The 22,978-nt window shown below is 31.9% G+C and overlaps 1 long non-coding RNA gene across 2 annotated transcripts; it reads left to right on the top strand.

Annotated features, from left to right (window-relative positions):
* The first annotated feature begins 447 nt into the window (after positions 1-447).
* Positions 448-17,767, top strand: LOC114075170. Of its 2 annotated transcripts, none has more exons than XR_003575573.1 (7): positions 448-2,089; positions 14,992-15,461; positions 16,215-16,424; positions 16,509-16,595; positions 16,672-16,773; positions 17,036-17,376; positions 17,556-17,767. It is a non-coding gene; the product is annotated as an uncharacterized LOC114075170 (long non-coding RNA). The 2 variants fall into 2 exon arrangements; XR_003575572.1 differs by having other exon boundaries at positions 17,551-17,767.
* Positions 17,768-22,978: the final 5,211 nt, after the last annotated feature.

Here is a 22,978-nt window from a genome sequence, read left to right as displayed (position 1 = left end):
TAATTCGTTTGGAATCTGGTAGGGCTTATTATTATGAAGTTGGGTGAATCTGCTAGTTATTTGTTTTAATTCGTTTAAAATTTGAAAGGGTTTTTAATTTATTTATGAAATTGGGTGAATCTGGTAGTTTTTTTGCTTTAATTAGTTTTGAATCTTGTAGGGTTCTTTATTTATTTATTAAGTTTGGTGAATATGCTAGTTATTTGCTTTAATTCATTTGGAATCCGGTAGGGTTTTTTATTTATTTATGAAAATTTGATATCTTTTAGGGAACAAATAGATAGGATGCATTGTTGAGTGTTTTATCATTATTGTTGATATTATTTCTTCGTAAATGTTTTTGTTTTGATATTGTGGCTTTAGTTGCAGACTAGTTCAAGTTCTTTACTGCCATATATAATCATGAGATTTTAATAAATGATTGCAAATGGAGAAATAAAGAAAACTTCTTATCTAGTATATTTCCCTTCTCTGAAACTCAAAAAGAAAAAAAGAACAGTAAAAATATTCTCTGCCTTGAGGAAATTCAACTTGTTGCTCTGTACAATCTTATGATACTTTGATAATTCATCAATAAAGTTCTGTGATTTCATTTATGTTCGTGTCTCTTAACTTGAAATTGTAATAGTGTCGGAGGAGTCCTGCTAGAGTAACTAGACGTTCCTTTCTCCATTGTTCTTGTTTCAGGAGAAGTGTTCAAATGTTCTTCTTATCAGTAGATATTTTCTGTTTTAGAAAGTTTCACACAAATGTGAAAATGTTGTGCTAGTTGCAAAATTTAATATGTATGTTGTTGTCTTACCTTAGTAAAGTTTTGAATTCTATTGTTTAGAATGTTTCTGCAAGTGGTGAAGATGAAAAAATATTAGCAGGTGATTATAAAGGCTCTACCTTATCATTTAAACTATAATTTGTAGATATTGAAAGAGTGATGTGAAAGAATGATGTGAGAATGGACTTTGAATTCCATATTGCAATCGCTTTTACTTTCATGATCAGATCATATCATGTACGGTGTGCTTAGAACTCCTTTCAGCTATAAAATAGGGAACTGATCTTTGTAAAGACGTAGTATCATCCTTTAATTAGAGAAAATGTTACTGACAAAAGATACTAAATTAACAAACTAAACATTTACGAAGAAGTCATAATTAAAATGGAATTAGTTCTGGACAAATTTGACAATCATAGTATATCCTTGTCTTTGGCCTACAGAGAGATGCTTAAAAATTGATAAGCATATGTATACTGAACAGTGGTCCAAAAGAAAATACACACTGTAGATCAATGTGAATAACTCATTCAATGATTCTATCGACTATGGATAATCTGTGATGTAGCACCAACCATAAGATGATTTGATGCCCAGGAATCACTTCTTGAAATAAAATTAAATTCGTCTGACATATTTTCTGAAACTGAGGCAGTAGTGGTTTGTACATAATTTTGATCCTGAATTTCTAAGATGTAGTCGCACTATCGCAAATCATAGCCCAATCCACGCAGTCATCCCACCCTGTTCTAGCTTAAAGATTTTTCTATAACTAGTCAAATAAGATAACTTTAATAAATTGCAACGTATGTTGGCAATAAGTTTACTTTCTACAAGACTAAGTTGACATGCAACAAGTCATAAGTATGAACAGTAACCTGAATATGTTGATAACTATAACAATACGTATATTTTCTTTTACTTTCTATTTACAGTGGTAAAAGTACTGACCAGTATCAATATAATTAACATATTATCAATAGTTCCCTGTTATATTTGATTTTGTTTTCGGTTTGCAGTGTTAAAAGTATTCCTCGATATAAATTTGAGCATTTTATTAGTAGCCCCCCTCTCATTTATCTTCATCCTTCATGTCTCTTTTTTCACATATTAATACTCCCATAATATATTAAATTATGATTTTCTTTTTGAGAAGTAACATTAATTTACTACTATTATTTGTATAATTAATTTTTTAACTCTTAATAGCTAAAGTTGAAGAAAAGTGTTCCTGAAGTTCACAACTGAAGCACACAGCTAGCCAAACAAAAGTGTCTGGAGGAGAAGATAGAGTAGCAAAAAGAAAAGAAACTTAAGGTAGAAAAATACTTGTATCTTGCATTTCTTATCAGGTACTACTTGAGCTAATTATTGTATCGTTATTTAACTTGTTTACAATGATGTGCAACTGTATCTATTTATTTCTAAAATTGATATTAGTTAGTTATATGCATTATTGTATTGGCCTAATTCATCAGTGGCCCCCTAAAGTTGGCACGAACTTTCAATTAGACACTTTAATTAAGCTTTGTTCATTTTAGACCTCATGTCGCGTCCTATTGTGTCATTTTGACACTTTTCGCTGACTAAGCATGGTACTTGTGCTACACGAATTTTAAGCGCGTCAGAGACGTTTTTTGTAACTATTTTGAATTTTTTTTGTAAATATTTTATTCTCCTTCTTCCTCCTTGCTTTCTTCCTTCCATTTTCTTCACCTTATACCATCCTCTATCACCACACAACTTTTTAAAAAAATTCTACAATACTTTACTAGGTTACAATCTTTGATTCTTCCATCTTCTTTGAAAATCAAATTTGCATTTTGATTCATATTCAAAAATAAAATCGATTTTAAGGAAATGAAAAAAAATAATCAACTTCTTTCAAATGGAAAAATTGATTTACATTCTTACCTTCTTCATTGAAATTACGAAATTCGATTAATTTCAAGGGATAAAAAAAATAAACAACAACCTCCAATGAAAAAAAGAAATTTATTTTACATATCCTTCATTGTGAATCTCAATCATAGTAGCACAAGAAATAGTTTTCTAACTGTCATACAAAAACTTTTCTATTTGATATGATTTCCTTATTCTCTAACGTATTTTATTTTGTGAACTAACCTATGTTCTTGCCTTTTTGATGAGGAAGAACAAATGAAAAGGGGAAGGAAGCACAAGAAGAAAGAAGAAAAGAGGTGGGACATGGGGTTTGGGATCTGGAAGAAAGAAAAAAGAAAGTAAAATTGACCTTTTTTAAAAAATAAAATAAAATTCCACGTGTCAGATCTGATTTGTTTAAACATAAGAGGCGTCTGAATGTACGCTCTTAAAATGTGGTTTTGAAAAGATAAAAAGTGTCAAAATGACAGAATGAGGTTTGACATGAGGTGCTTAAAATGAACAAAGTCTTGTTAGAGTGTCGAAGTGAAAGTTGATGCCAAGTTTAAGGGGCCACCGATGGGTTACCCCTATTGTATTTATATGCAATTTACTAATCTAATTATTCACCAAGTCCATGATAGAGGCAACATACGTTGTGCTCAAATAGATATTTAACAAGAGAATATAATTATTGTTACCCTACTTAGAAGGGTAAGAAGATACCTTGAATTTATTTGTGTTCTTTGAAATAGTTACTCTATGTTGCTTTGGAAATAGTAAAGATTGAATATTTTACTGAAATATCGAGGCTCATTGTCGAGTATTCAGTACTCAGTTTTTTCCTGTACTTCAATATTCACTTTGGTTGATAAAATTGTCTATTTACAAAAATATGATAAGAAAAAAGTAAAAAGTTGGCTGAAAGTTATAATTGACAAGTTGTTTGCTAGATTCTACTTGCTTATTAAATCTACAAGTTTGTCTTTGAAGTTCTTATTATGAAACATTTATGGCCAAACTTTGAGGTAATTATTAAGGTGTAAAGGTTTAATTTTCTTTTCAGTTAAAACTTTTGTTAACCCTTATTTTGGAGAACAATAAATATATATGTTTTTTTTATGTTTTATTAATTTAACTAAAAGATCAATGAGATGGTCATCCTTTCTGTATAAATTATAAAAAAGATGATTTCTAATTATTATAATTATTTTAACATTATTAGGAACATGAATAATCTAGAGCGTAGTTGGATGTATGAGAGTTTGGATGGACAAGGGGGTATAAACTCTAGTTTCGTCACCGGTATGAATAACTTTATTTAGTTTGCATGTTCTCAACCAAATTGAATGAGTGGTAACAACGTTACGTTTCGATGTAAAAAATGTCACAACATTAAATACATGGATGTTGAGACCGTTAGATATCACCTTCTTTATTCAGGATTTGTTGAGAACTATTATGTTTGGAAACATCAAGGGTAAAAAGAGTTGACCACGGAGATTTCTTCTGCTAATGATCTGAATGATGGTCCTCAATCTGAATTAGGATATGATAATCCATATCAACAAATGGTTTTGGATGCAGCAGGTCCCAACTTCCACCATGGTTCGAATTGGAATTCTTATAGCAATATTAACTCTGAGTCCTCCCATCATTATGAACCTTCAATGGAGGAGGAGCCAAATCCTTCAATGGACGAGGATCCAAATACTCCAATGGAGGAGGATCTAATTCCTTCAATGGAAGAGGAGCCTAATCCAGAGTCTCAGAAATTTTATTATTTGTTATAGGCTGCTGATGCAAAATTATATCCTGGTTCTTCCCTTTCTCAACTTGCAGTTGTTTATCGTATGTTGAGTATTAAAATGGAGAATAATATGTCACAGCGAGGTTATAACCAAATGACACATTATTTAAAGAGGCTTTACCTAAAGATAACATGGTGTTTGATAGATATTATCAAACAAAAAAGCTAGTGTGTAGCTTGGGTTTGCCTGTTGAAAATATTGATTGTTGTGAATCAGATTAGGAAGATGATGAACACCTTACATCTTGTAAATTTTGTGGTTCCCAGAGGTATAAGCATCGTGTTGGCTCTTGTAAGAGGAAATTGGTCCCTTATAAAAGAAAGTATTATTTTCCTTTGATTCCTAGATTGAAGAGATTATATGCATCGCATGCTAAAGCTGCTGACATGAGATGGAATCATGAGCACATAAAAGAGGATGATGTAATGCGTCATCCATCAGACTTTGAGGCTTGGAAGCACTTCAATGAAACTCATTCTTTTTTTTCTTTCGAACCAAGAAATGTAAGGTTGGGACTAAGTACTGATGGTTTCCAACCATTTACTCAGTATGGGAGGAAATACTCTTCGTGGGGAGTGACTGTCACTCCACACAATTTAGCTCCAGGGATGTGTATGAAGGAGACTTATATGTTCTTAACAGTCATTGTTTCAGGGACAAACAATCCAAACCACAAAATTGATGTTTATCTACAACCTTTAATAAAGGAATTGACCTTGTTATGGGAGACATGTTTAGAAGACTTCGACATCTCAAAGAAACAAAATTTTACACTAAGGGCGACTTTGATGTGGACGATCAGTGATTTTCCTGCGTATTCTATGTTATTGAGATGGAGTACTGCATGTAATTTGGCATGTCCTTATTGTATGGAGGAAACACAATCCTTTCAGTTACAACATGGAAGGAAAACATGTTTATTTGACTGTTATAGAATGTTACTTGATCAACATCATCCATTTAGGAGAGATTATAAAAACTTTCTTAAATGTCGAACAGTAAAAACACCACCGCCACCCTATATAACAGGAGAGGAAATTCTGAACCAAATTTGTGACTTGGGATTAAAGTTACAAAGCTAGATGCATAAGTAGTTAATAGAAGAATATGTAAGTCTTTTGGATGGAAAAAGCGAAGCAACTTCTGGGATTTTCCTTGTTGGAGTTCCAACATGATTTGACATAACATTGATGTCATTCATATTGAAAAAAATGTTTTTGATAATGTATTCAACACAGTTCTTAATATTGAAGACAAAACAAAAGACAATCCACAATCTCGTCTTGATATAGTAAGGTATTACAATCGACCTCAATTGGCACATAATACTAATGGAAAATAACCCTTAAGTTGTATATACAATAGACAAGGAAACAAAGGAATCTTGTTCAATTGGATGAAAAGCTTAGAGTTTCCAAATGGGTATGTTTCTAATTTGGGTAAATGTCCAGACACAAATACAAAAAGATCATTTGGCATGAAAAGTCACGATTTCCATGTTTCATGCAACGACTAATGCCTATTGATTTTCGTGAACTACTTCCTAGCAATGTGTGGCAGGAACTTACAGAACTGAGCTTAATTTTTAAAGATCTTACATCTACCACTCAATGAGTGGATGACATGGAGATATTAGAGTGAGACATTCTGCAAATTTTGTGCAAGTTAGAACCTATATTTCCTCCTGGATTCTTTGATTCAATGAAACATCTCCCTGTGCACCTTCCATATGAAACAATAATTGCTGGACCTGTACAATATCGATGGATGTATCCTTTTGAAAGGTAAATATGAAGCGTCATATCAAGCTTGTGACAAGTATCCTATACATAAATTTTCTAATGTAATGATTCCATCCATTTATATATTTAGGTATCTTGGAACTCTAAAAAGAATGATTGGAAATAAAGCTAGTGTTGAGGGTTCCATTTGTGAAGCATACTTGATGACAGAGTCAACACAATTATTACCTCATTCTTTTGAACCTCATGTCATGTCACAAAATCATAATGTGGATCGTAATGATGATGGTGGTGTTATGGAGGATCTTGAAGTAAGTTTATCAATATTCACCCATCCAGGTCGACTATGGAGAGAAGCAAAAAAAAGGAATTTATACCTCGAAGAAATAAAGGCAGTCCAAACTTACATTTTACTAAATTGTGAAGAGATTGAGCCATTTTTGAGGTAAAAAAAGTTAGTTGTATTCAATTAATACTATAAACATATTCATATATCATGACTTCTAATTTAACTTATTTTATGACAATGAAGTATGTACATGCAACGTACGGAAGAAGACTTCCAGAATTTATCTCAGAGTCAAATCGATGAGAGCCTTGGAGCAAATTTCTCTTTATGGTTCAAGAAATATGTAAGGACTCAAAAGTACTCATATTTTATAAATCATACTTAAATTAACTTTTGAAACTAAAAGAAGTCATACAATTTTTGTAAATAGGTCCGATGCAATCATATTGAGAATAAGTATTTACAGTGTCTTGCTCTTGGATCATTAAAAAGCGCTACATGTCATTCAATGTATTTCGTTAATGGATACAAATTTCACACACAGTGGAGTTTGTGTCTTGGATCCAAATTTTGGTGATTACTATGAAAGGATAAACGAGATTATACGAGTTGAATATCGTGAAGCACCATTGAAGCAAACTATATTATTCAAATGTGAATGGTTTGATGCAACTATGGATGTTGGTGTTAAAAGGCATAGTCAATACAAATTAGTTGATATTAACCATCATCGTCGATATAAAAAATATGAACCTTTTATTCTTGCAATGCAAGCAACACAAGTGTGTTATTTGTCTTATCCTAGCAAGAAAAAAGACAAGGATGATTGGCCCACTGTATTGAAGGTAAGGATGATTGGGCCACTGTTTTGAAGGTAAAACCTCGAAATATTGTTGATTTACCTCACAAGGAAGTTGCGACAACTCAAGAATTGAATGTTCCATTTCAAGTTGAAGAAGTTGAAGTCTATGAGACGGATACAACAACTTCATTCGATAAGCATATGTTGTTACATGATCCAAATGGTGATGTAATTGAAATGGATCAACCACTGATGATAGGTTTTTAGAAGAGCATCATGAAATTCAAGAAGAATCAGTAGGAGAATAATATGAAACTGAGGAAATTGAAGAAGACGAGGAAGATGAAGAGGAAGAGTTTGAAGAAGACATATATAGTGATTATTGATGTGTTAGTTTTATTTTTCAATTTAGGATACTTAAGCATAACAAGTAGATTTTGGATTTTAACTATGTGTGTTTTATCATTGAACATTATTATTTTTTCTTGATTGAGGCTAATAATCACTGATATATGATTATATTTTATATTATTCTCTTATTGTTCTGTTACTTTATAGTATTTTGAAAGAAAATTAACATTTTGTTTCTGATAGTATCTTATCAAGAACCGAGATTAAAGGTTAAAGAGCTTAAAGGTTCTAAATCTTTCTACCAATGCATTTGTTGGAGGTCTCCCACAAAAGCTAAGTTTTCTGAAGAATCTAAAAAAAATCTTTAAGTAAAATCCTATTTTCTGGTGCACTACCAAGTGAATTTCAGTTTGTTGAAGTGTTGGATCTTTCTTCTAACTTGTTGAATGAAACATCGCCTAATGATTTTGTTTGTGATAGTTTGAAATACTTGAAATTTTCTTTCAATAACTTTGCATGTAAAATCCCAGAGTCATTAGCTTTTCAAACCAAAAAATAGATTTCTTTGCCGGAAATATAGATCTTTGTGGCAATCCCTTCAACACTTTCATCTCAGCCTAATATAACCACCAATCCTTCAGGTTTGGTGTTTTTCTGTTAGGCTCTTTATTTTTGTGTATTGCTAATAAACTATATTACTCTTTCTTAAAATTGACTAAAACATTAATTGTCTTGTATGTCTTTGTTTTTTTGTCTTTTTTCCTTTATTTGAATTGCTCTTCATGTTCTTCCCGGAACATCTAATTTTACCAATGATAGTCTAACAACATTGTTATAATTTTTATAGATATCATGACTCGAGTTAGAGGTCCAGGAAGAAGAGGTCGTGTAGGCAAGTTGTCATCAATTAGGAGCAATTATGTTATTTCTACAAATATTCCTACTATTGTCATTCCAAGTATAATTATTCCTTAACAAGGTGGTACAAGTTCCATTCATAGAAGTACGCTAGTCGTTCAAACATTAATTCCTCTAGTCATTCGAACAACTAGCAGTACACCAGTCGTTCAAACAACAGGTCAAAGTAGTAACCCAACAGTTCCTGAGATATCTCCTATTACATCTAATCATGGAAATCAAATATGTCAGAATACATCTAGTCAGAGTAACCCAATAGGTCAGGATACATCTACTCGGAACAATCCTATAGGTGATGGTGCATCTACTCAAAGTAACCATATTCACTACCGAAAAACCCTTAAATAGCGGGAGTTTAAAAACGGAGGTCAGTTCCAACCCCTGCAAATTATATTAATTGGGGGTTTTCTAAATTGACGTAAATATAAATATTTAGCAGCGGTTCAAAACCTTCACAGATCCCAAAAAAAATAGCCCAACAACATTCCTGCTTTTGTTTTGGTTTCCCTCAATTTTTCTTAGCAAATATTTTTCATATCTCAAAAGCTTACCTCTCTTTGCAGTTCACAAGTTTAGACGCTTTCTGTTATTATTTCTCCTTTGCAGTTTACAATTAAAGAGTTTTTGTTTGTAGCTTCTCCACACAATCTGGTACACAATTTTATTTTTTTCTTCAACAAAATAATTGCTATTTTTTTGAGTTTGATCTTTTTTTGATATGAGTATCTCGAATTTTTATATGGGTATCTCGAATTTTCATATGGGTATCTCAAATTTTGATATGGGTATCTCATATTTTAGTATGGGTATCTCAAATTTTGGTATTGGTATCTCAAATTTTGATACATTTATATTTAGTGCTTGTTTGAATTTGTAGATTTCTGTAGATGGATTTGAAATATGTGAAGGATACAGTAGAGAAGGGTTCTCATTTGTGGAAGATGTTTATTTCCCTTACTTTCACAAATGTGCTTCCCATCTACTGATTAGATTTTCATTTGTATTTTTTCATATGATTTTTGTTGTACATTACTATGTTGATTGTTTTAGAACTTAAGTTGTTTTGACATATACTAACTTAGATTTATTTTTATGAGTTGTAACTTTTATCTTATTTTCTTATGTTTTGATTATGGATGATTGAAATTATATATGTTTAGATAGTCAATCAATTGAGATAATAAGATTTATCTAGATGAAAGTGATAAGATTTGTCTCAGTTATTTTGTATGGTTTGATATTCGATGGAATGATAACATTATAGAATTGAATGTTCATTATATATAGTCATTTTTGTGTGGGTTGTTTGTAGAGTACTATACCTAGAAGTACTTTTTGTTTCAAAATCTGTTTTGAAGGCTCTGTCTTATGATATGTTGATAATTTATTGGAGGAAAGTTTTTGTGTTGATTTTATTTTGAAGTTTGAACCAACTCGAGTGGTTGTTGTACCTGTTTGCTGTAAAAAAAAGGAATTACGATAAATTTTGTTGGTACATAGCCACTGCACAATGAGATTTGGATGTGTTTTTGTTTCCAATTAGGTAGTTAAAGTTATGAGATTCATATTCATTGTATTGCAACTATTGCATAAACTATAAGTTCCTCATTCTTTTTGTTATTTTAATGATTTGTTGAATGAAACTTTATCTTATTACAAGTTTATTTTGAATATGATTTTATACATTTTTAGTACATTTATAAGACAATGTCTCATCATTAACATGGAGGATTTGGCATTCAAGTGTGAGTATTTTTATGAATTATTTGATTGTGTGTTCTCTGCTAATATATTGCTATTCTCATCAAGTGATTCTAATGGACACTCATTTTCTTACTCATGAAATCTCATAGGTGATATTCTTACACGTTAATCTATTTTTTCAATGGATAAGTCTTGGATTCGAATGCCAAGAAACAGATCGGAGTATTTGCTTGGCCAAAATCAATTTCTAGATTTTGCATTCAACAATGGAGCTATTGGAGATAAAATTAAATGTCCATGTCCTAAATGTGGTTTTGGAAAGTGCTAAACTAGAAATATAGTGTTTGACCATTTGATCAACAAGTCGTTCCCACAGAATTATGTCAATTGGGTTATGCATGGAGAAATGAATGTGTTTCCTAATTCGAGAAACATAGATACCACTCAGGCTACACCACCCATTGAAAATCCAATTGAATTATTGGTTAATTAATCATTTGGGGGCTTAAGGCATGAGGGTGTTGATTTAGGTCCATCACCGGTAGTGGAAGAAGAAAAAACTTCACATGATACACTTGCTTTAAAGAAGAAAAAATTATTTGAGTTGGTTAAATATGGAAGTCAAGAATTGTATGAAGTCTCCAAGTACTCAAAGTTGGAATTTTTGTTAAAGCTTTATCACATTAAGTGTTTGTCTGGATTAAGTGATAAGGGAATGACTATGATCCTACATCTACCTAGGGATGCATTTAAATTTGCAAAGATCCCTGATTCTGTTTATGAGGCCAAGAAAACAATAAATAAGTTGAGTCTTGATTATATCAAAATAGATGCTTGTCCAAATGACTGCATGTTATATTGGAAAGATGATGATAACGCCAAGACAAGTAAGTATTTTCACACATCTAGATGGAAGACAGAGAAGAAGATCAATGGAGATCGTACACCGATCAAAAGTAAGAAGAAAAAGAAGAAGCAAAAGAAGAAGCCTGCAAAATTTTGCGATACTTTCCCTTAAAACCAAGATTGCAAAGATTGTTAACATGTTCTAAAATTGCAGAGCATATGAGATGGCATGCGGAGGATGATAACCAAGATGGAACCCTACGACATCCTAGAGATGGTGAGGCGTGGAAGAAGTTTGATACAAATTTTCTCGAATTTTATTCTTATCCTCGAAATGTTCGATTAGGCCTAACTAATGATGGTTTTAATCCTTTTGGGACAATGAGTACTAGTCATAGCATTTGGCATGTTATTTTGGTCCAATACAACCTTCCTCCATGGTTGTGTCTGAAACAACCAAATTCCATCATTTCAATGATTATTCCAGGTCCATGTGCACCAGGAAATAACTTAGATGTATACCTCCAACCCCTTATTAAGGAGTTGAAAGAGTTGTGGAGTGATGGTCTTGATACTTTTGACTCATCAAAGAATCAAATGTTTAGAACGCGAGCGGCTCTTATGTGGACAATTAACGACTTTCCTGGACTTGAGAACTTATCTGGGTGGAATACACATACTGGTCTTGCATGTCCCTCTTGTAAATTTGACGCAGAACCTTGTCGACTTACTCATAGTGGAAAGTGGTGTTTCATTTGCCATCGCCGATTTTTATCTAGAAATCACAAATTTAGAATGATGAGGCATCATTTTGATGGAACTGTGGAAGAAAGGACCCCTGCAAAGAAGTTATCAGGATCAAATATTTTTCAACAGGTGAAAGATATCAATGTCACATTTGGAAGACCAGCAGAGTTAAATCGTACGAAACAAGAAAAGAAATGATGATGAAGGTGGAACTTAACAATGGAGAAAAAAAAACATCTTCTTTGATCTTCCATATTGGGAGTCTAATTTGTTGCGCCACAACTTAGACGTTATGCATATTGAAAAGAATGTGTTTGACAACATCATATATACCTTGCTAAATGATAAAGAAAAATTGAAGGATCATATTAAGGCTCGAAAAGATCTACAAGACATGGGTATATGGCATGATCTATGGCCGGATGAGAACGGTAAATGTCGGCTTGGAGCATTTACAATTCCAAAGAAGAAGAAGTTGGCCTTCCTCAAGACTTTCTTAGTGCCAGATGGTTATGCAAGTAATATATCTCGTTGCATTGATTTGGATAAAAAAAGAATCTTTGGATTAAAGAGCATGATTGTCATATCCTCATGCAACAGCTGTTACCCTAGCAATTCGTAATGTTCTTCCAAATAAGGTCGTTGCAACTCTGGTAGAATTTTCCTCCTTTATTAGACAACTTTGTATGAAAAGCTTAACCATCTCTGACCTAGAAAAACTACAAAATCAAATTCTGGAAACCTTGAGTCATCTAGAGATAATGTTTCCCCCTTCATTTTTTACTGTAATGATTCATCTGACTGTCCATCTAGTTGATGAAGTAAAACAAGGTGGACCTGTACATTATCGCTGGATGTATTTTGCTGAAAGGTAAAAAATTTCATTTACAAAATTATTGAACTAATCTGGAATAGAATTTAAATATAAATAAGTTTTCTAACACTTCCTTATTTTGATCACAGTTTGTTAGGTCATTTTAAGTCTCTCGTACGGAACAAATCTCAATCAGAAGGATCAATAGTTGAGGGGCATAAGGTTGAAGAAGTTCTAACTCTTTACTCTCATTATTTTGACGAAATTGAGTCAAGGTTGAATCGATGAACCAAATAATAATGAAGCTTCTGGAAAGACATCTATGTTTCCAAAACAAGGTAAACCTCTTGGAGGCTCCACGACAGAACCATTGACTACTTTAGAGAAAACTCAAGCTCATCGATATGTGTTACTTAATTGCGCAGCAGTGAAGCCATTCATTGAGTATGAAATTTAAAGTGATTTTGATCTATAAGAAATGTGTAGAATAATAAGGTAAAAATTTAATATACATATATAAAAATTTTGTGAATTCATACATCACACCAAAAGAAGTACAAGAGGTCGAAGAGTTTCAACAACAGAGGTAGAGAAGAGAGTTAGTAAAGAGTTTCTTGATTGGTTTCCTAAGCGAGTGAGTAAATAATTGTAGAATGTTTGTTTTGAACATATTTATTGTCAATGTAGTATTTCTGAAAGATATATTATGTTTGTTTAGATTACGAACCCAGATATCGCAGAAACCATCTCTGATGATATGCAGCAGTGGCTCGACAGTGTTAAAAAAAGACATGTGCCTTAGGCCGCCAAATTTAAGGGGCATCATTTTTCTATAATAATAGGTTATAAGTTATTATTTTTTAATAAATATTGAATACTATTTGTAGAAAAACTAAACTTTTCATGTAAATTAAGGAATTATTAGAAGAAATTTGACATATTTAAAGTATTTATCTCATGAAAAATAATTTAAAATCAGAATGGTTATATTATCAATTCAAAACTAGAAAAAAATCTATTATATAAAAGTTATTAACGATTCAAGTTTAAAGTCCCATTTAATTTTTGCTTTAGGCCACTTATATGCTTGAGCCGCTGATGATGATATGAAGTTTTTAGCACAAGGTCCTGCACAAGATGCAAGAAGATGTAGTGTTTATAACATTAATGGATTCAAATTTCGAACTTTATCTAAAGAACAAGGATCAAAAACTCAAAATAGTGGAGTTTTTCTCATCTCTGACACTTCGTGTATTGCGTCTAGTGTAGATAGGAGTGCAAAAAGTGTCTGTGGGCCGATACTTCTCGAAATAGAGGGTACAACACAGATGCTTGGAAGTTTAACTGTGTTAATTTTTCTAAATTGATTCACACTGGTGATCGCGAGGACCATGATCCATATATTGAAGCATCACAAGCGAATATGGTCTACTATGTTTATGATGAGACTGATAAAGAATGGAGTGTCGCTGTACATCTTAAGCCAAGAGATTTGTTTGAAATGGGAGAGGTTGATAAAGAGGATCTGTATGAGAATGAGACATACCAACAACAAGAATTTGGACAATTTTTTGATGATAACTATGAGAATATCCAAATTGCAATAGAGGAGAATATGAATGAATGAAATAGAAAAGATTTGGACAATATTTTGCATTTTGAGCTGTTCTTTTAGAAGTTTTTAGTTGTTGACTCTTCTCTTTTTAGTTTCTTGTATTTTGTGTTTGACGCTGCAATTTCTGCAATATTTTGGTAGCTGTTTTTTCTGCTTTTAGCTGCTGTTGTTTTGTGTTTGGAACTGTAGTGTTTACAGTTTTTGGTTACTATTTGTTGCTTTTAGGTGCGAAATTTTTGTGTTTGAAGTTATCCTACTGGATTTATCTACTACTTTTCAATTTTTAGTTACTGATTTTGTGAGTTTTAAGCTGCTGTTTCTGCAGATTTTGTTACTATTTTTTTAGTTTCAGGTGCTTGTTTTTTATTGTTAGTTGTTGTTTCTGCATATTAGTTGCTGTTTTTTGGTGTTTTAAGCTGTTATTTTTGCAGTTTTTGGCCACTATTTTTCTGCTTTTAGGTGCTGAATTTTGTGTTTTAAGTTGTTTCTACTTTGTTTCATCTACTGTTTTTTCAATTTTTAGTTGCCAATTTTGTGCGTTTTGAGCTGTTTTTCTACAGATTCTTTTTTTTTTAGTTCTTTTTAGTTTGAGGTATTTATTTTTTATGGTTCAGATGTAGTATTTACAAGTTATCAGTTGTTAATTTTGACTGAATTTTTTAAAATTCTTATGAAAGTAATTGATTCATGCTACAGGATTTGAAATATTGAATTGCCAGCATACCAAAGTTCAAGCGTTTACAGAAAAAATAAAACTCAAATCAATTAGTATCTGATTCTCAAGGTGCGGAATCAACACATTCATTTCTCCAATCAGCATCATTTCCGCCATCAGACACGACCACACCATTTTTGGCCACAACACATTCAGTCCCATTATTTCAGCCAGCATTGTAGGCACCTCCAATATTTCAGCCTGGCTCACAGTCATCTCAATCAGTTGACTCGGCTTCACATTCAGCTACGATGGATCAACTTATGTCACAACTGGCTCCGACAACTTATCCTACATCACAACCAGCTCATTTAGTTCATTCGACATCACATTCACCTTTTACAGAACAAGACTCGTCAGAAAAACTTCCAACAGTTCAAGCTCCATTCAAAAAGCATATTGGGCGCGAATCACATTCATATTGGACTGTAGAAGCAATGGGTAAATAATTGTGAGTATAAGTGAATATTCAATAACCGTTATTTGTTTCTCTCATAGTTTCAACTTATCTTTGTTTTTATTGAAAATGCACAAGTACCCCCTCAATCTATGCCCGAAATCCCAGAGACACACTTATACTATACTAAGGTCCTATTACCCCCTGAACTTATTTTATAAGTATTTTCTACCCCTTTTTAGCCTACGTGGCACTAGTTTAAAAAAAAAAGTCAACCATCTTTGGGCCCACAAGATAGTGCCACGTAGGCTAAAAAGGGGTAAAAAATTATTAAGAAAATAAGTTCAGGGGGGTAATAGGACCTTAGTATAGTATAAGTGTGTCTCTGAGATTTCGGGCATAGGTTGAGGGGGTACTTGGGCATTATCCCTTGTTTTTATTACAGATTCAGAAAATAATGTCTAAAGGCTCAAAATAAAAAAATACGGATGCGCTTAATTTATCATGCGATGAACTTATTGTGGTTAATTTTGACTACCTGAATGAACCATTTGGAAAGCCTCGTAGCCTTCTTTCAGGCTTTTGTAGAATTTTAGCATGTGATTGCTCTTTGTTTCCAATCAACTTTGAGAAATGGTCGAGTATGCCTATGTCATACTTAAATCGCATTTTCGATCAAATTATAAAGGTATAAGCTTACAACTAGACTCTTACTCTATTTTACTTTTTGGTGAGAAAGATAATTGGTAATTTCAATATTATACTTACAAGCAATAGATAAGCTAATAAATATTTTTTTTCTTGAAGCTCAAATTCTCCTTTAAGACAACAGAGTCAGAACGACAACATATTTACAAATCTATTGGAAAGAAGTGGGCTGCAAATAAGAACAACTTGTGGAAGTTAGTCGAAGACCCACTTAAAAGCAAAGTTGAGATTATTGATAATTTTCTAGATGGAATTCCACGAGATCAGTGGATTTCTTTTGTTGATTACCAATATAAAGATTAAACAAAGGTACTTATGTTACTGTTTTTTACTAGTCTTTATTATCATGTAACTATTTGATTTTCTTAATAAGTTTCATCTATTTTTTATAAGGAAATGCGTAGAAGAAATACTGAAATACGGAAAAAAAATTCACACACAGGTGGCTCCAAAGCGAATGCTACGAGAAGGGCGGAAATGGTGATTAGTAAATTAACTTATTATGTATTCATGTTTGAGTAGTAAATTAGTCTAACTTGAATTTTTTTATTTGTAGATGGCTGAAACGGGACAAAGACCTTGACAAGCACAAATATATATTGCAACTCATAAAAATAAAGATGGAGTATATGTTAATGAAGCTGCAAAAGAAATCTGTGTTAGTTTTCTCATTAATTCTAATTGTACTTCAACAAGTTAAAAAAAAGATAGGGCAATAGTTGTGACCTAGTTGATTAATTGATGGAGGATATATAGACTCAATTCTTTGCTATTTAATTGTACTATGATGGCTTGTGGTCCCTTACCTCTTATTGTACATGTTCTTATGTATGCATATAAGTAGTTTTTATCTTTCTGTCTTTACTAAGGTGATTCCAATGTTACTGCTTGTTTATTTGCGGCATTGATTTTGTATATAGGAAAAAATTGAGCTAACTTTGAGCCAAAGTACCATGGATGAGTCTCAAATTTCGCCAAATGATGTTGATGGTAAGGTTTTTAGGAAAAGAGAACTCTGGAAGGGTTAGATGTTTGGGATTAGGAGTTGTCCCCAGTAAAGTTTTTAAACAAGTAAGACCGTGTTTTGGTGGTGCAAGTGCTTCAAGTAGTGAACGCTCATGTTCGTCCCAATGCCAAGAGAACCACAATCAAATGATGGATGCTTTTAAGGCGTATATGATAATGAAAGAAGGGATGATACCAGAACAATTTGCGGGGTTCTTTGCTTCTCCTTCGATAAATTCTTCTACAATAACTTTAAGTAATGTTCTTACATTTCTATTTTCATTTGATATGTATATTGCTTATTCTTTCTTTAGTGCAATTTTTGTTGACATATATTAACTGATGATAAGTATAATTTGAGACATAATATTTGTCAAGGATTTTACATTTTTTCATATGACTTAATTAATTTTCTACTTTATTTTTTTAGTGCAGCCAAGTGATGCTGCGAGTGAACCAATTCTGCCTATGCACACAAGAAGATCATGCGGTGGTGATAGTAATCCTAGCCATGAAAACCGTTGATTACATTGTAGTAAACCAATTCCACCTATATTATTAGCTAATTAATTTGATGACAAGATTGTGTGATTGGAGGGGATGTTAAAATGTTGGATTAGATATTTTGTGTTCAGGTTTAGTTTTTCATTTTGATGAAGATATTTGATATTAACAATATCATTTTAGTGACTAATGACAATGCAATATTTTTTGTGAATTTATGCTATGTCGTTAAAGAATATATATTTCTTGACCTTGAGGCGTTTTTTGGATTTGATTGTGATTTATAGCTTAATTACTGATTCTATAAATTATATATGAATAAAAGTATATTGAATGAATTTTAGAGCTTATACGATTGCCCGGATCATTCAATATAAGAAATTGCAAAAAATAGTGGAGGTTTTGAACCCCCTCTATTTCTAACTGAAAATAATATAAAAAAAAAAGAATTTTAAATTAGTGTGGGTCGACATCCACATAGCAACCCCCCCTAATTGATTGTGGGGATCAAAGAAAAACTGCTGCAAATTGCTTGCGACAACTCTTATTGTGTGGGGTTTTTACAACTGCCACAATACTGTATTGCGTGGGTTTTAAACCCCCACAAACCTTAAAATTAACCCCCGCTATTTAAGGTTTTTTTTTTGTAGTGATTGGTGAAGATGATTCAAGTGGTAGTCATGCACGAACCCTTGTTATTCTAATATCTACAGGGTTAGTCTGTGTTTTTACTTTTTCTATTACATACTATTTTTAATTTATGATATGATTTTGATGGATTACTTTGAAAATTTATACAGGTTGCAACCTTCTAGAAAATGCTCTAATTTCATTTCTGATTCTTTCCAAAATGAACGTGATCCTAATGGAATCAATTGGAAAGGTGTTTCTGACGATATAAGAGATGTATATTTTGGAGAATTCAAGGTATAATGTTTCATCATCATTGAGTTTAGAAAGTTATTCACTTTTATGAATAGTATATTAATGTATTACTTAATTTGAAATTTATTCAGAAATATTTCTATTGGTACTCCTCCATTAATGAAGCTATAGTAAGGAGAGAATGGGAATTTAAAGCAGTAACAAGGTACATGGATTTTATTTCTAAGAAAAAAGCAGGTAATACTAAGCCATACTTTTTACCTCAAAACTTGTGGGAAAGTTGGATTCAACTTTGGAAAGATGCTAAGACTGTTGAAAGGCCTGAAATAAATTCAAAGAATCTTGCGGTGGACTAGAAGTCGCTATTGGAACTCCACAAGAGGCTCTGTCTTAATTGGAGAGTATCGCAAAAGACTTGTAAGTACATATACATACTAAATAAACTATGATATTTATATTATGCATCTGTTTGTATTTGGAAGCATCTGCTTCTCTTTGTTATTTGATTTGGTAATCACTATGTTAAAAAATGGTTAAGAGCATCCATAATGTAATCCATAATGTACCATCATACTTTTTTGTAAAAGGCCATTGTTTAACCATCATATCTTGAACTCTTGTATAGGATGTTGATAAAGGACAAGATCCAACTCCGAGTGAGTTATATTTGCATGTTCACACACATGTTCACGATGGGAGCTTTCTCGAATCGTTCATGTAAGTCCAAGATTTTAGTACTTCACTGACTTTATATTTGAAAATCTAAAAGTTTCATTGCTAGGTGCCAACACTAAAGAAGTTTTTTGCCTTTTAATCAATAGGGAAGTAGTTATATCATGTTAAAATGTTTTCATATGGATCCAATTCTGTGACTTGCTTTTACCTTGAAAGGTTGTTTGAATTATTTTAAGAGTGGCAGTCGCCTAAGGTCTGAAATTGTGTTGGTGAATTTGATGGAAAACCCATAAATTTGGAGAAGAAATAACAAACTTAGACAATACCATCTTAGTATCCTGCGATTATGGATGGAATACACTGAATTTTTGTTGGTTTTTGTTTCAACTAAGCATATTATGGATGAGACGCATTGAATCAAGTGCCATGAACTATGTTTTTTTTGTAGATGATTTCTTTTTTCTGTTTTTGACGTGATGTTGCCATAGTAAGGTTTATATTTAGTATTGTGTGTTATGCCGTCTTGTTTGGGACTAAGGGATAGTATATTTTGTTGTTTAAATGTATTGTAAAATCTAAGCCACAAAATATAGTCTTGTTGGAGATTATCGCCAATTAAGATGCATGCAGTAAAGGAACACCTTCTTGTTGCGAAATTTGCCTGTCTTGGTAGGTCTGCATAAGTTTCAGTTTGAGTTCATTTGATTTTGGAAACATATCAAAGTACAGAAAACAACAACTTGTTGCAAATCATGGCCTTTTTCGGATAAAGTATTTGCAGCAGCAAACCAACATTGTGCCTAGTTATTTCTTCCCTAGAAGCCATAGTTTATAGAAGGTCAATTGAACTAATCTTAATTTCTTCAATGCCAAAGAGATATTTCCACCCCCAATAAACAGAATTACCCAAAGAATAACCCTCTGTACATAGACCTTAGGCTACTGCAACACTAAAAATAATTTCTAAGTTGAAATAGACAATGCATTATCTGAGTTCTCAGTGATCTTTTATGTGGAATCACAAATTCCAGCAGGTAAACTTGAAGGAAGCTATATGTATGTCAACTGATGGTAGTCTGTCTTCTCCTATATATGCCATCTCATAGATCATGTTTTGATGAATCTATCTTCAAAATAAACACTCTCATCTAGTTCTAACATATAAGTGTACTTACAAAACAAAAAGTAATGATTTTTTAAGAGTTCACTGATGACTTTTTCTTTTAAGGTTCTTAATTACTATTAAATCAACAATTTAGTTTATTTTGTTTCAAAGAATCTTTCAATAACTCTTTGATACAATATGTATTAATTTTACTATCTATTACAGGAAAGGCATGAAGAAACATTATGAGAAAAAACACAGTCTCAGGCAGATATTGATCAATGTGAAACATATTATGAAGCCGCGGGAGGAACAAAGAAGAAAAAAGTATATGGTCTTGGGTCTGAAGCAAAAAGTTACTATGGGTCAAAATTTTTTGTCCCTTTTGGATCTAATGCTTCATCATCAGCTTTTAAGCCAGCACCGATAACAAATATGTCAGAGTTTGTGATAAATTGATTCCTACACTTACTGATCACTTTCCTCCGGTATTTCTTGAGCGAGTACATGAAGTGAATCCTTCACCACCTACGATTAATCCATCAGTTCCTCCTACTACTAATGTTGAGGAGCATGATCCTTTATTAATAGATGATGATCGTTGCCCTTGACCCAACCTGCATTAATTTTTTATTTCGACTATTTTTGAAAGTACAAATTGTGTATCCATAATAATTGATGGACGTGAGTTCTTTTGATTTTCAGAATTACTGATAAATATTGGTTATGGATGGTTTGGATATATATGTTGTTGGGGCTTTTCTATCTATACATTTTGAGTATTCTATGATTATTATTTTATATGAATGGTGGTTATTTAAAGGCTATTTACTAATTTGCATTTAATATGTTTTAGATTGATATATTAAAAATAACTAAATAAAAATATTTAAAAGAAATAGTTAGCGACAAATTTAGCGACAATATAAATTGAGGTTATAGAGAATATTCTTGCTACCAATTAGCGATGATCTAAATTGTTGTTATAGAGAAACTTTTGGCGACACATTAGCGACAAAATGTTTTGTCGCGAAGTAATTCGAAAAACATATTGCGCCGGAATAGCGACAAAAGTTTTTGTCGTGAAATCATTGAAACGATGAAATGGAAATTATTAAAATAGCAACAACAGTATAAAAATAACAACAGATAATTTGTCGCTACGTGACTAGCAACAAATATAGTTTGTCGCTACGATGTCACTACCCCAACGACAAAATTAATTATTTTCATCGCTAAGACGTTAGCAACGAGCAAAATAGTAAAAAACCATATTTCGTTGCTAATCCCTCGCTAAATGAGTTTAGCGACAAATTTATGTAGAATAGGGACGAATTTAGTGCATCGCTAAACATTGTTTTGTTTGTAGTGTGACAAGTTCAACCTCTTAAAACTCTCACTTGAAGCAATAGCCTCACCAACTATTTATCTTTATTTCATTGTTCTGTTCTTCAACCTAGCTTCTATGGAGAAAGAGAGAATGGTTAAATGGGCAAAGAAAATTTGGAAGAATGGGTAACAGTCTATTGGGTTAATTTGGTTAACCGGATTATATTAAATGGGTGGGGCATTAGGTTAAAAATAGGGAATAGGGTTTTTTAATTAAAAAAATTGAGTAATTTGGGTCAATTTTGGGGATTCCGCCAAATGAGGATAATTTTGGTGAAATTAGTAACAGGACGGATAAAATTAACTTCATTTTAACGGCGAGGGTAAAATTAAACAATAATTCAAAGTTGAAGGGTATTTTTGACCTTTTTCCCTTAAAAAAATGTGGGTTGTAATTCTTCATTTATTTTCCAAATTTTTTTAATTGTTTAGTTTATTGTTCAATTTTTCTAAAAAAAAACTTCATTTTTTTTAAGAAAAAAAAGCTACTGTTATGTTGTTAAAAAAAAACTACTGCCACATAGTTATTTAGATGCTTATTTTGTATAGTTGAATTTTTTTTCCTTTAAAATTTCATATTATGTCCTATAAATAAGGACATTAGAAAATTTTTTTATAAAAGAAATGATCAATTTGTAGGTGTCGTTTAGTCTGAATACTAGTTATGTTGGATTTTAGTTACATTGAGATGAGCTACATTGGAATAAGTTATGCTAGGATAAGTTATGTTGCAATTAGTCTTTATTACTTTTTTTGGTTTGTCATATTCAAATCAATATTCATTGTATGATTTTTGAGAATAAGTTGTTTGCTTACAAAAATACTCTCACCTTATGTAGTTTTTGTTTTTTACATTTTCTTTGCAAGCATTAGTTATCCATTTTTAAATATAAAAATTCATCTTATTTTACCTTGAATATTTTTTAGGTGTGCATTTACATGATTGTGCCGTATGTTTTGAAAATTAAACTTTTATCTTATTTAACTTATAACTTAAACTTTCCTGTTATTTATCCTTTAAATAAAATGTTCTTCTTATTTATCATGAAATACGATTTTCATCTTATTTAGCTTAAAAATAAAACTTTCATCTTATTTAGTTTAAAAGTAAAACTTTTATCTTATTTAGCGACGTACATTTTAATTTTATTAAAATAAAAGAAATTTTATTATTAAACTTATCTACATTTTAGTTATGGATAAAATATAATTTTTTAGTGAGTAATAAACTAAATGATGAAAAATATGTAATTTAGTATTGAACTGAACATTTTAAAAGAAATAAAACTATAAATAAACA

The sequence above is a fragment of the Solanum pennellii genome, chromosome 12 (genome assembly GCF_001406875.1).
Source record: "Solanum pennellii chromosome 12, SPENNV200".
Classification (NCBI taxonomy): domain Eukaryota; kingdom Viridiplantae; phylum Streptophyta; class Magnoliopsida; order Solanales; family Solanaceae; genus Solanum; species Solanum pennellii.
The sequence above is the reverse complement of the archived record's forward strand: the minus strand, read 5'-3'. Positions and strand labels throughout refer to the sequence as shown.